This window comes from Phascolarctos cinereus, unplaced genomic scaffold (genome assembly GCF_003287225.1).
Source record: "Phascolarctos cinereus isolate Bilbo 61053 unplaced genomic scaffold, phaCin_HiC Scaffold_3;HRSCAF=262, whole genome shotgun sequence".
Taxonomy (NCBI): domain Eukaryota; kingdom Metazoa; phylum Chordata; class Mammalia; order Diprotodontia; family Phascolarctidae; genus Phascolarctos; species Phascolarctos cinereus.
The window spans coordinates 16928132-16940567 of record NW_027555736.1 but is presented as its reverse complement, the minus strand read 5'-3'; the positions used below and the strand labels follow the sequence as shown (position 1 = coordinate 16940567).

Genomic DNA, 12436 nt, shown 5'->3' with positions numbered 1-12436 from the left:
GTTGAGGACCTAGAGGACTATATGTGGCCTGGAGGCCACAGGTTCCTCAGTCCTGCCCTAAACCAATACTGAAATATCCTAACATGTTGGGGCCTTCCTTCTGCTACTCTGGGTCTTGCAATACTGACCCTCAAGTCTGCCTCCATTCAGTTCCCCTATCTGTGCATGACTAAGGGCATTCAAGTCAACAGTTTAAATCAGCCTCTGTTTTTCTGTCTGTGAACTTGATTGACCTCACGCAGCTGGACTCACATCAGTCAATCTTGCCTTTGCACAAATATTGGATTCCTAACACATCATCAGAATTCATCTTACAGCTCTGTGATTAGATACAATTGAGCTATAATCCTGAGTTACTGTGCTGAGAACATATTGTGTATGTCTGAAGAAAATTCTTCAGAAATTGATTGTATTAAAAAAGATTAGCCCATACTTAGTAGATGGGAAGGTTGAGGTTTTGCTTTTTAAAAAAAGAGACAAAATAAAAATTTTGCAGGGAGTCAGTATTTCTTTGACTTTAAAACAATTAATTAAATGGAGTAAATTTCTCAACAATTACTGAAATCTGTTTTTGTAGGGAATTTTTGTTATTGTTATCCCATCATTTCAGTCATCTCCAATTCTTTGTGATCCCATTTGGTATTTTCTTTGCAAGGATACTGGAGTGGTTTGCCATTTCCTTCTCCAGCTCATTTTACAGATGAGGAAACTGAGGCAAACAGAGTTAAGTGACTTGTTCAGGGTCACATGGTAAGTAAGTGTCTGAGGCCAAATCTGAACTTAGGAAGATGACTTTCCTTGACTCCAGGCCCAACATTCTGTCCACTATACTACCTAGCTACCCCAAGGAAATTTTGGGGGGCTATTAAATTAATAGGTCAAGGGTTGGGGAACCTGCAGCCTTGAGACCACACATGGCCTTCTGGGTCCTCAGGTGTGGCCTTTTGATTGAATCCAAGTTTCATAGAACAAATACTTTTATTAAGGTGATTTGTTCTGTGAAGTTTGGATTAAATCAAAAGCCTGTACTTGAGGACCGAAAAGGCCAAATGTGACCTTGAGGCTTCAGGTTTCCCACCCCTGGACTCTGTTAACCTATTATTTCTCTTTTCAAGAGTCGTTTTTGTTGTTTTGGTTGGCATGTACTCTTGATCTTTAATTTTGTTAATTACATGGTGTGTTTATCTCCTGTGGGTAGAAACACCCTCTGGCATGCTTAACAGAAGATATGATTAAATTTAAACTCCTAGAGAATTTACTACTTTTGTTACCGTGGATAAGTCACTTAGCTTAGACACAATGAGGATTATGTAATATAACCTTCCATATCTAGTTTTATGAGAAGCCTGTAATATCTGTTAGGGACAATGAGGGGTTAAGTTAGGTGCCTTCTTCTTTTATCAATTTAATAGGTCCTAAGCAAAAAAGTATAATACAGTAAAGTGCTGTTCTGCAATAGCAGATGGAGTTGCCTCCTCAGGAGTCCCTTATGCAAATGAAATCATGACCAAAAAAATGTAAATGGTCCTTCACTCACTAATATAAATAATGTCATGAAACAATGGGGTCAGCTTCTTTTAAGGAAGTGAATTCTTCCCTTGGTTGTAAATTAATGGGTTTTTCCCCTAATCACTTGAGTTATGTGATTATGTTCACCCCAGTGACAGATTGTCTCTCTCCAGGATACTAAGAATACTAAATCAGGAGAAAAAAAAAATAATAGATTAACAGAATGGATTAACTCTCATCTAATACATGGTCTTCATTTTTTGCCTTGTCAGTTCAATCACTGCAGGGTCAGGTCATAAACTCACCTTGCAATAGACTTTATCTATATGTGATGACAATCAAATGCTTGGCAGTTTAAAATTCTGACTTTTTTAGGCATGATTACTAAAGTCACTCACTATTGCTTAGACACTTTGTGCCTGAAGCAGGAGGATAATGAGGAAGAAACTTGGCACCATTTTCTGTTTCCTTTCAGAAAAAAAAAAAAACAATAACCAAACATATGCTAGATTTATGTGAGTCTGTGAGCAGGTCCCCAGATGGTTGAGTTTACCACTGGCTTGAGTCTTTCCTTGTGTATTGTTTCGTTTATGTCTTTTTATCCTAAACACTTAGCAGAGGGCTTGGAACACAGTAGGTACTTAACCACATAATGCCTGAAAAGTGCTTCACAAACTTCAAAGATTTATTTGTGCTAGTTGTTTTGGTAATTGTTTATATTAATTTGTGAGATCATATGGAAAATAAAAGAAAGCAGTTGCCTAGATACTTGGTCAATTTGCAGACCCTATATCAGTAATTGTTTTGAGTGGTAGCCTGCCCTCACTATCTGCCTTGCACAGTTGTCTGCTTTTCAACCCAAACGTATCAATATTTAGACTTACTGAATAGCAGAATGTTTTATCACCAAATCACTTAGAGGATGGCAAGTACTTCATGGGTGATTTAGATAAATAATGTATTCTCGTCGACAAAAACTTCTATTTTTTGCAAAAGGTCTCATTTTTCTAGGAAAAAAAAAGTTTAAAGAGTGGATGCTACAGAGGTTTTACCATGTCATGTCTCCCCTCCAATCTTTCCCATTGTAATTTTGTTCTTCTGATGGTTATGTATAGTATAATAATGTTTACTATCTGTAACCACTTGCATTTCGTTTATCCACAATTCGAATGCTGCCCTCATTGCATGTTTTTGCACTGTATCCACTCATGTGGTACCAACATATGTGATTTCTCTCAATCATGTAATTCACGGAATCAAGGGATTTTAGATTGGTAAGGGATTTCAGTAGGCATCTAGTCCAACCCATTCAGAAAATAAAGAATCTTCACTACATACACCAAAGCAATGGTTGTCCAACCTCCATTTGCTTTTGCTTCATTGTTGAGATAACAAAACAAACAAGTACGATTTAGGAAACTTGAAAAATACCTCATACGCTCAAAGCAAAATTTAAAAGTATTTCACTGTATAAATGGTCATTGTTTAAGTAACTTAGTTTAAAAGATAAAAATGGTTAGGTGACCTACAAGTTGGGCGAGCAAGTGTACGTGTCTTCCGAAAGTTCTAGAATCCATTTTATCTATCTGCACATTTCCCTTTGGTGGAGGTGGGGAAGACAAAAAGTAGAGGGATGGGCATGAAAGCTGGGGGTGAAGATGTTGGCTGTTTTGTTATTCAAATTCGGTTCCCGATTTGCCTAGATTTTTAAAAGTAATATGTTTAAGTTTCTTCACCATGACCAAACCAAATCAGGTTGGATAATGTATGTAAAATAGTTCAAAAAAATATTTTTAAAAACCTGCTCTGTATTCTAGCTATGTTTATTATTATAAACCATTATATACTCATTGGTCATTTCAATTTCCTGACATTAATACCACTTTCTAGGAATGTCATAGAGCAGATTTTTCTTTTTGCAAAGCTTTAACTTGGTGATCTGGAAGTTTCCTTTTATCTCTGAGATTCTAAGATTTCGCCACCTTTGCCCCATTCCATAATGAATTAAAAACCATTTTTTTTTATTTCTCATGGATCCTTTGGTGTAAAACCAAGTCTATCATAGCTATAAGTAGGAATGTTTCAACCTTGATCAAAAACAGTTCATTGAGAATGTGAGTGGTAGATATAGTACAGTTAGTGTGGCACAGAGACTAGTTCTATGAGGGGAATCTTATAATTTATATACACATATAACTCTTTGAACTAATAATAGGAACATAAAATTTTCAACTCAGAAAAGACATTATGTTTCTATTTTATAGATAAGTAAGCTGAAATGCACAGTGGTGAAATAACTTGTCCTAGGTCACAAAGCCAAGACTAGAATTCACAGGAAATCATTTCCATTCTTTTCTCTCTCTTTGCACCATGGTACTTGACCTACCAGATCTCTTTTAAATCCAGACTTTCATAACTGGTTAGGTGTCCACATTGAACTAATAAGAATTTTGGAAACTTAATTCTTTCTTGTATCTGAGATTCTCATTTGTCACATTCTCCTACATCTGTGACCAGGAAGAAGATATGGAAAAGTATGAGTTTTTTATAATACTGCTACTATGGATTTCAAATAAAGCTTAATTATTCTGAGGCTAAAAGAGCTTAGGCAGAAAGAAAGAAGGGAAACATTTACCATATGCATTTGAAATATTCTAATGGTAATTTGAATAAAAAAAGTGATGAAACCTAGAATTAGGCAAAGAACTAACATAGTTTTCAGTTACATGTTTTTAATAATACATTATTATTATTGTTATAATTTGTATTATCTCATCTTTATATTAAGGCTAAATTTGGAGTCAAAGCCCCTCATGTCAAAAGCAGGCTTATTTACTCAGTCTACATAACTTTGGGCAAATCACGTACCTTCTCTGTGACTTAGTTTCATCATTTGTAAAAATGAACCTCGGATTACTAGAGTGCTTTGCAAATTGCTCTATTTATGACATCTCATTTGATCGATCAATACTATGACGTGGGTGCTATCATTGTCCCATTTGTGATATCTTAAATCTAGAATTGTAAGGGAACTCAGTCCTGCACAATATACCTTTCCCATCAACCATCCAGGCTGTCTTGGGCTGTAAATTTGTTTCACTCTGTCTTTTTGTGGACTCTGCTGCTTTATAATTTGTTTAGAGCCATATTTTTATTTGGAGAAGTTTGGGGAAGAGCTCAATCAACTCACAACTTTTACTCTGCCATCTTGTCTCCACCACAAATCTTTCTGACATCACTCCTAGCATTCTATTTTATCCAAGTTGGAGAAAGAGAGAGAGAGAGAGAGAGAGAGAGAGAGAGAGAGAGAGAGAGAGAGAGAGAGAGAGAGAGAGAGAGAGAGAGAGAGAGAGAGAGAGAGAGAGAGATGTAGATGGGGAAATGTTTCATACATTTAAGCAAAGTCTCCTCAGGTTTCAGAAAACAACCATCTCTCATTTTCCAGGGAAACAAGAATGTCTGGCCTAGCTCTTTACAACTAATTCTACAACCATATTCAAACCTCCCCTTTAAATGTTGGGGAGATCAAGCTTCAAATATTGTGCCCCAAAATTTCTGGCTGGGGAATAAGCCAAATGAATAATCAATCTCATGACTTTGGTTAATTCATTTTTTTAAATAAACTTTTCAAAGGTCAATACTAAAATGCATCAAACATTTATTTTTTTTCTTTTATACCTCAAACTCAAATGACTCAAAATGACATTTTGCAGCCTGGCCTGGGACAAGATAGGCTATTGGGATATATAGCCTAAATCGATTCTTACCGCCTTTCCACTGTAAACACACAGGTGACTAAAAAATAGGAATTCCCCAAAGGGAAGAGAAAAGGGGTGATTGAACCTGACCAGCAATTCCCACCATCCAAAGGTGGGTGCGTAAGGAGATGTTGAGGACTGGTTCACCTCATACATCAGACCTATGTACAGATCAAAATGCTACAGTAGCAATGTCGGCCACAGCTTAAATTTATTTCATAACAAATGTCTTAAATTTAATTCTATTTACTCACAATAAGTTTAGTGAAATAAATTAATAATGTGAAACACAAATCACCAACAGTAAAAACAAACAAATAAGCAAAACAAAACAAGAAATTCAAGCTAAGTGTCCAACAATGGTTAAATAAATTGTGGTTTATGAAGGTGCTGGTATCCAATAAAGCAATTAAGTTGGGCAATTTTGCAGAATTAGAATACTGCAAAAATCCATCTGAAAAGCTGCAAGGCAAATATAATTATGATTATGTGTGTTTGTGGTATAGATGGAGAGAGAGAGAGAGACTGAGAGACTAAGACAGAAAGACATGAAGAGAGACAAGGAGGCTAAATATACTATGATCATAGGAGGAAAAGCAAAGGAAAATGAGTTGATTGAGAATCCTGATGGGCCCTAAGAGGAAAGAAATCTCAAAGTTGAGATACTTGATGCATTTAAATTAATTAATTTAAATGTAAATAGTTACTAAGCAACTAAAGTTATTTCTATTTATGTTTAACGTTAAGTTCATAATAAAGCACTTATTTTTTTTTAGACATTCCATATACTATACCCTAAAGTACCACATATGTCTGTGAAATACAAATAGGAGTACTTACAAACATTGTCTTTTGTTTTATCTACACTTCATTTCCTGGTGTAGCTCCCTGCCAAAAAGTATCCTTTGTAATGATGTGGGTTTTTTTTTCCCCCCTTTTTAAAGAGAGGCAGCAGTAAGACTAACCAGCAGATTATAAACTGGTGTGGTATAACCTGTAATCTTTAAGGGGATTTTAAAAAAATCATTTTAACCATCATTATTAAGAACTTACATGTTTTATATTAGGCTCATACGTATCATATCAGGGATATAAAAACTAAAGAAAAAATAAATATTCCCAACCATGAAGAGCTTATATTCCATTGAGTTGAACAGAAAACGACAGTGATACTTGAGGAAGATGAAGGTTGGGAAAGAAGTATCAACAATTGTTCAATTAACAGTGGGGAGTGGGATCAGAAAATGACTCCTGTAGCAGGGGGTAGCTCAGGTAAGCCTGGAAGAGAAAGAAGGATTCTAAGATTCAGAAAGAGGAGGGAGTTCATATTAGGCATGGAAGGTTGGAGGGTGGGAAGCAGTCACCTGTGCAAAGGCAGCCGGGCTGGAGACAGACTATTCTGTGTGGGAAAAGAGGAAGACCATTTAATATACATGAGAGCTGGTGGTAGTGGTATTGGTAAGAATAACAACAATCACAGCACAACAATGACATATGCATTTTAATTGTGCTTTAATGTTTGTGGGGCACTTCATTAATTTAATCGTTCCTGATGGCAACCTTGTGAGGTATCGATAAGTATCTTCATCTTACAGATATGGAAACTGAGGTTCATGAGGTGAACTGTCTTGCCTTGGACCAGAAGACCAGTAAGTGTCCAGAGACACATTTTTGTACCAAAACCCTTTTGACTCCAAGTTCCCCATTTTCTGGTTTCTCTCTTTTTTTCAAAAATTTGTTTTTATTATAAAATTTGTAACATACATAAAAACCTTAAAAATAAAAGTCAAACCTTAACCAGTTATAAATATTTCTTTCCTTTATAGATTTAGATGTGCATACTGAATTTGTCTTACTTTAACTTTTCCCTAAAGACAACATTGCTATATGTGTCATTCAGAACTTAGTTTTATTAACACCACGTGTTTTTACATTGCCCAAATTTCTCCTGGGGCAGCTAGATAGCACAGTGTACCGCATGCCCATCCTGGAGTCAGGAAGACTTGTCTTTGTCAGTCCAAATCTGCCCTCAGACACTTACTAGCTATGTGAACATGGGCAAGTCATTTAACTCTGTTTGCCTCAGTTTCCACATCAGTAAAATAAATTGGAGTAGGAAAATGACAATCCACTCCAGTGTCTTTGCCAAGAAAACCCCAAATGGGGTCACGAAGCATTGGACACCACTGAAAATGATTGAACAACAATAATGGAAATTTCTCCCAGTATCCTCTTCATGTCATGCTCTGAGAAAAGATAAGAAACTCAACTAATTCCACTTAATCAAATCAGCCAATCAGCTGACACTACTTAATGAATGAAGAACTAATGAAATCCTACGTCCTGATATCTAGTCTCCACCTAATCTATGATGCCCTGTAGTGACTTCTCCTTGTTGCTTAACTACAGTACTCCATCCCCTGACGAAGGGCATGTTTAATTGACTGTCCCCAGTGCATATCATTCTCTTTCTCCTCATCTCTGACTCCTGGCTTTCCTCAAGTCCTGGTTACCAAAAGCCTTTCCTGACTGTTCTCTCTCCCTTTAACTCTAATTCTTTCCCTTCAAGATCATCTCCCATTTACCCTGTGGATATCTGCCTTTTACATAATGGTTTGCATGTTGTCTCCCCTATTAGACTATGAGCTCCCTGACAGCATGCACAGTCGTTTGCCTTTTTTTGTATCCCTAGCACTTAGCACAGTGCCTGGCACATTAGGAACTTAAATGTTTACTGATTAACTAAAACTGAATTAAGACTGATTATCTGGCAATAAGAATCACACTTGCAGGGACTTGTGAGCTACAGCATTAAAAAAAAAAAAACCTCCCCCATCCAACAGACTCTCCTTGGACGCTGGTGGGGAGAATTAGCCACCAGCTTCTGAGGCTCCAGTTTTCTTCCAGTGGAAATGGGAGTTGGGATATTGGCTCTACAACCTACATTAAGCCATGCTGCCGTTCTCTTTTTTTACCATTATCAAGTCTCTGTGGTTGAAAGGTCAGCTTTTAATAGGTAAGAGAGTACCACCAAAAGCTCCAAAATCAATAACAGGAAAGTTCTGACTATTTTATTATCAATATTTAAACCATTTTTAAACAAATATTGAAATAAATATCTACATGTAAAATTTAGTTCAGACAACTTGTTGCATGGCATGTTTAAATAGAATCCTTAATTTTTTTTTAGTCATACCCCTATCAAAAAGACAAGTTTCTTGAATGTTGATTTAATTTAATATGAGATGGTCAGAAGATTTCTGTATATTAACACTAGGCAATTTATTGGAGTTAGTTTGAAAATCATTTCAGGCTTCATGAACCACCGGAAACATACTAATACATTATGAGGGTAGGGAGTTGGCACAGTGAATAAAAGGAGAAAATACACAGATCATCTCCTCTCCTTAAAATATCTCATTTCCATGCCCCCAAGATAAAATTTAAAAAATAATAAAGAGAGATAAAGGTGGGACAATAATTCTGTTTTGAAAAAGTCTGACTTACTGTAGAATTTTCTTTTGAAAGAATGGATTTACAAATCAATAAACCAACACAAAAATATAAGTTGCTGCCCTATTAAAGTGATTGAAACTTCACGCTTATAATATCTTTCATAGTTTACTGCAACTAATCAATGTTCTACATTGGGAAAGCTGGTTTTCGGCTAATCTGTTGGAGCAGGGCCAGGTACCATGGAGAATTGGAGCTCCTCAGAAATGCTTCGTATGTCGGACACTTTTGTCATAAGCCATGTCTAAGCAATTTTAAGACACGCTATGATTTTGATGAAAATAAATTCATTCCATTGGAAAATGCATATTATCTAAGGAACCCGAGGTACCTGTGAACTTTATCATCATGTGCATTTATAATATCAAACAATATCTCTCCACTCTCTCATGCAGTGCTTTTGCCTATCATTCCCTAGGTTTGTACCACACCAAAGTTGTTTTTGTTTGTTTTGTGGGTGAAGACATACACACACACACACACACACACACACACACACACACACACATGTATTCACATATGTTTTATGTATACACATATAGCTATTATGTAGCTGGTGATTTTTAGCAGTGTAGCAGAGTACCCCATGAGGATAATCCACTCAGCAATGAAGATTAGCAATTCATCTGTACATTGCAGAGAGAGATGAGGCGTGGCTCCCAGAGAGTTTAAGAAGCTTGTCCAGGTCATACACTTGTACATCAAAAGCAGGATGCAAACCCAGGTTCTTCTTGACTGGGACTGGGATTTGCCTCATTTGCCCAGTACATAGTAAGGCCTTCAGGGATATTGGCTGCATTTTATTAAATTGGACAGAATGACTGAAGGATGAATAGAAGGAATGTTTTTCATGGGACAGCACATTCGTCTTTGATCTATATACCCTGCGTTAATACAGTTTATATCTTTTACTGAAGATTTGTGTTTATTGGCTTATATGCAGAAAGAAGAAGTTTTGAATTTCAAACAGTAGCAAGAGAGTGTAACCTGCTTGAGGTCAGGGACTATTTTGGTATTGCCTCTAGCCGTGCCTGAAGCACATCATTTAATCAGCAGGCATTTATTGAAAATGTCTATTATTGGCTAAGCATTTTGCAAGGCATGAATGATACAAAAGCAGAAAGATAACATTCTTGTCCTGAAGAAATAACATGATTACTGATGATTAAGTATGAATGTTTTTAAAAATGTATGCAGAGGGACAGCTAGGTGGCGCAGTGGATAGAGCACAGGCCCTGAAGTCAGGAGGACCTGAGTTCAAATCCAGCCTCAGCCCAAATATATGATGCTTACTACTGTGTGACTCTGGGCAAATCACTTAACCCCAATTGCCTAAAAAAAAAAAATTATGCAGAAGGCAAGGTGATGGTGTAGGGGAGACAGTAGCAACTCTGGGCTATCTCTATACTTGCTAATTCAGTCAACTAGCATTTATTTGATTTATTCACTTACTATAAGCTGGTCACTGTGATAAACACAGCAAATCCAAATATAAGTAGAAAGGCTCCACCCTCAAAGAGCTTACATTCAAATGAGAAAAAGACAATACAAAATCAATCCATCCATGAACATTTATCGTGTCTACCAGTTGCCAGGCTATCCTGTGCACTGCAGATACAGAAAGAAAGTCAGTCGGATTCAGAGGTATTTGGCATATTAAACTGAATTGAAAAGGATTACAGAGAGTGTAATTATGAATAAGGTAACCAATTTTGACAAAGTGAGGAAGCATTCTAATAATTAAGACTCTCCCCCTCTGAAATGGCCTGTTGCCTTATATAATAAGTTACCCATCAGAGCGGAGTTCAAAGGGTGAATCAACACCTCTTAAAGATTAGCTAGAGGGGATTCCTAAAGTGGGTGAGACATTGGATTAGATGCCTTCTGAAGTCTCTTTGCACTTTAAGAATCTAGCATTCAATTATTCTTAGGATTATAGTGAATAAAGCACAGAGGCTACTGGTATCCCTGGATCCTTCACCAAGAATTAGTAATGAAGCAAGGAGACCTGTTATCTGCAAGCTGTGTGGGGAAGTTTGCCTTAGCACTTTTTTTTTTTGCTCCAAGATTTTTTTTCTGTGTAGGGCATCTCTCTCCTCAAGGAGAATGTAACCAATCTCCGCCTTCTCATTGCACAGAATTCTTGTCTATCTCATTACATTAACCCCCCAGAGAGTATCCAAGCATTGCAATTTGATTTAACAAACCCTGACTCACCATCTACTAAGTCCCTAGTTGTGTGCTGTGGAGATAGAAGGATTTGTGGTTTCATTGAAGTTGGGGGAACACATATGGTAAGTCCCTCCACCAATGCTGTTTTGTTCCCTGTTTGGGAGTGAATGGATTAGACCAGGCAAAGTTGCCTGAGAGCCATATGACTTTATTTGCATGGGATCAAATAAGTACTCGTAAGGTCAAAAGGCACGATTTGAAGCCAAATCTCCTTCATTTGGAAATCACGACCAGATTACAAGTCCAGCGCTTCGCTTACTTTTTCATTAGCCTCCACAGGCCCTGAACAGTCAAAGATTAAAAAGAAAAGAAAAGAATACAAAACCAAATAAAAACAAAAAACAAACAAACAAAAAACTTTTGGTCTGATCAGGAAGACAACGTACCCTAACCAATGGGTCACACTCTTCAAAACAACAAATAATCTTTGCTTTTGCTGTTGCTGTTTTAAATATTTGAAAACAAGAGTAAAGTATTGCAACACACCTCGGTGCTGTGGGATGTTGCTTGTTCTGTCTGTGTTACGCGTCTGAAGTTGGCTGCTGTTGCTGCTGTGATTTTGGCTTCTCTCTCTCATCTTTGCCCTCTCATGTATGGAGATCATGAGGTCAACTCATGGGAGGATTCTCCTCTGTCACTTTCCCTCAGCTTCAGTCTTCCTGTTGCTTATATCAAGAGGAGGAGTGATGGTAACAAACAAGGTAGGAGTAAAGGTTCCTTCCCCCAGAGCCCAGCTTTGGAATCGGCTCGTGTAGGAACCATGGTGATGAGAGAACACAGCAGTGTTCTAAGTGCCTAAGCTAGTGTAAGCCATGTTAAGGAAGGATGTGCAAGAGATGGAAACTTGTAAAAACAAAAGTGTAAAACGTTTAATCTCATTCTGTGTATTTTTTGGGGGGAAACCTACCCTGCCAATCATATTTAAAATATGAAAAGTTACATATCTCCTCCTGGTTTCTACCTTTGGGAGCGATGAGCTACACACAAGGGCTCACCTCAATTTGAGAGAGAGAGAGAGAGAGAGAGAGAGAGAGAGAGAGAGAGAGAGAGAGAGAGGGGGGAGAGAGGGGGGGAGAGAGGGAGAGAGGAGAGGGGGAGAGGGGGGGGGGAGAGGGGGAGAGAGAAGGAGAGGGCGAGGGAGAGAGGGAGAGGAGAGAGGAGAGGGAGAGAGAGAGAGGAGAGGAAGAGAGGGAGAGGGAGAGAGAGAGAGGGGGAGAGAGAGGGGAGGGAGAGGGAGAGAGAAGGAGAGGGAGAGGAGGGGGAGAGGGAGAGAGGGAGAGGGGGAGAGAGAGAGAATATTTTTTGGAATGAAAACCCCCTCTCTAGCTGGCAGGTGGGATTGCTTTTGTATGTTTCCATGTGCGTGGGCATGTGTAAAATCAGAAAAATCCAGTGCACTTAATTATATTAATAAGATGAGTGCT

General features: G+C 37.8%; 1 protein-coding gene and 1 long non-coding RNA gene across 3 annotated transcripts in view; one reads left to right on the top strand and one right to left on the bottom strand.

Annotated features, from left to right (window-relative positions):
* LOC110202482 (uncharacterized) overlaps positions 1-11783 on the bottom strand; it is a 39731-nt gene extending 27948 nt beyond the window's left edge. For both annotated transcript variants that reach the window (XR_002322735.1, XR_002322736.1), the window contains exon 1: positions 11499-11783. This is a non-coding gene — a long non-coding RNA (uncharacterized LOC110202482). The remainder of the gene's footprint in view (positions 1-11498) is intronic.
* Positions 1-12436, top strand: part of PCDH15 (protocadherin related 15) — a 1495046-nt gene that overhangs the window by 24473 nt on the left and 1458137 nt on the right. The window lies entirely within an intron of this gene.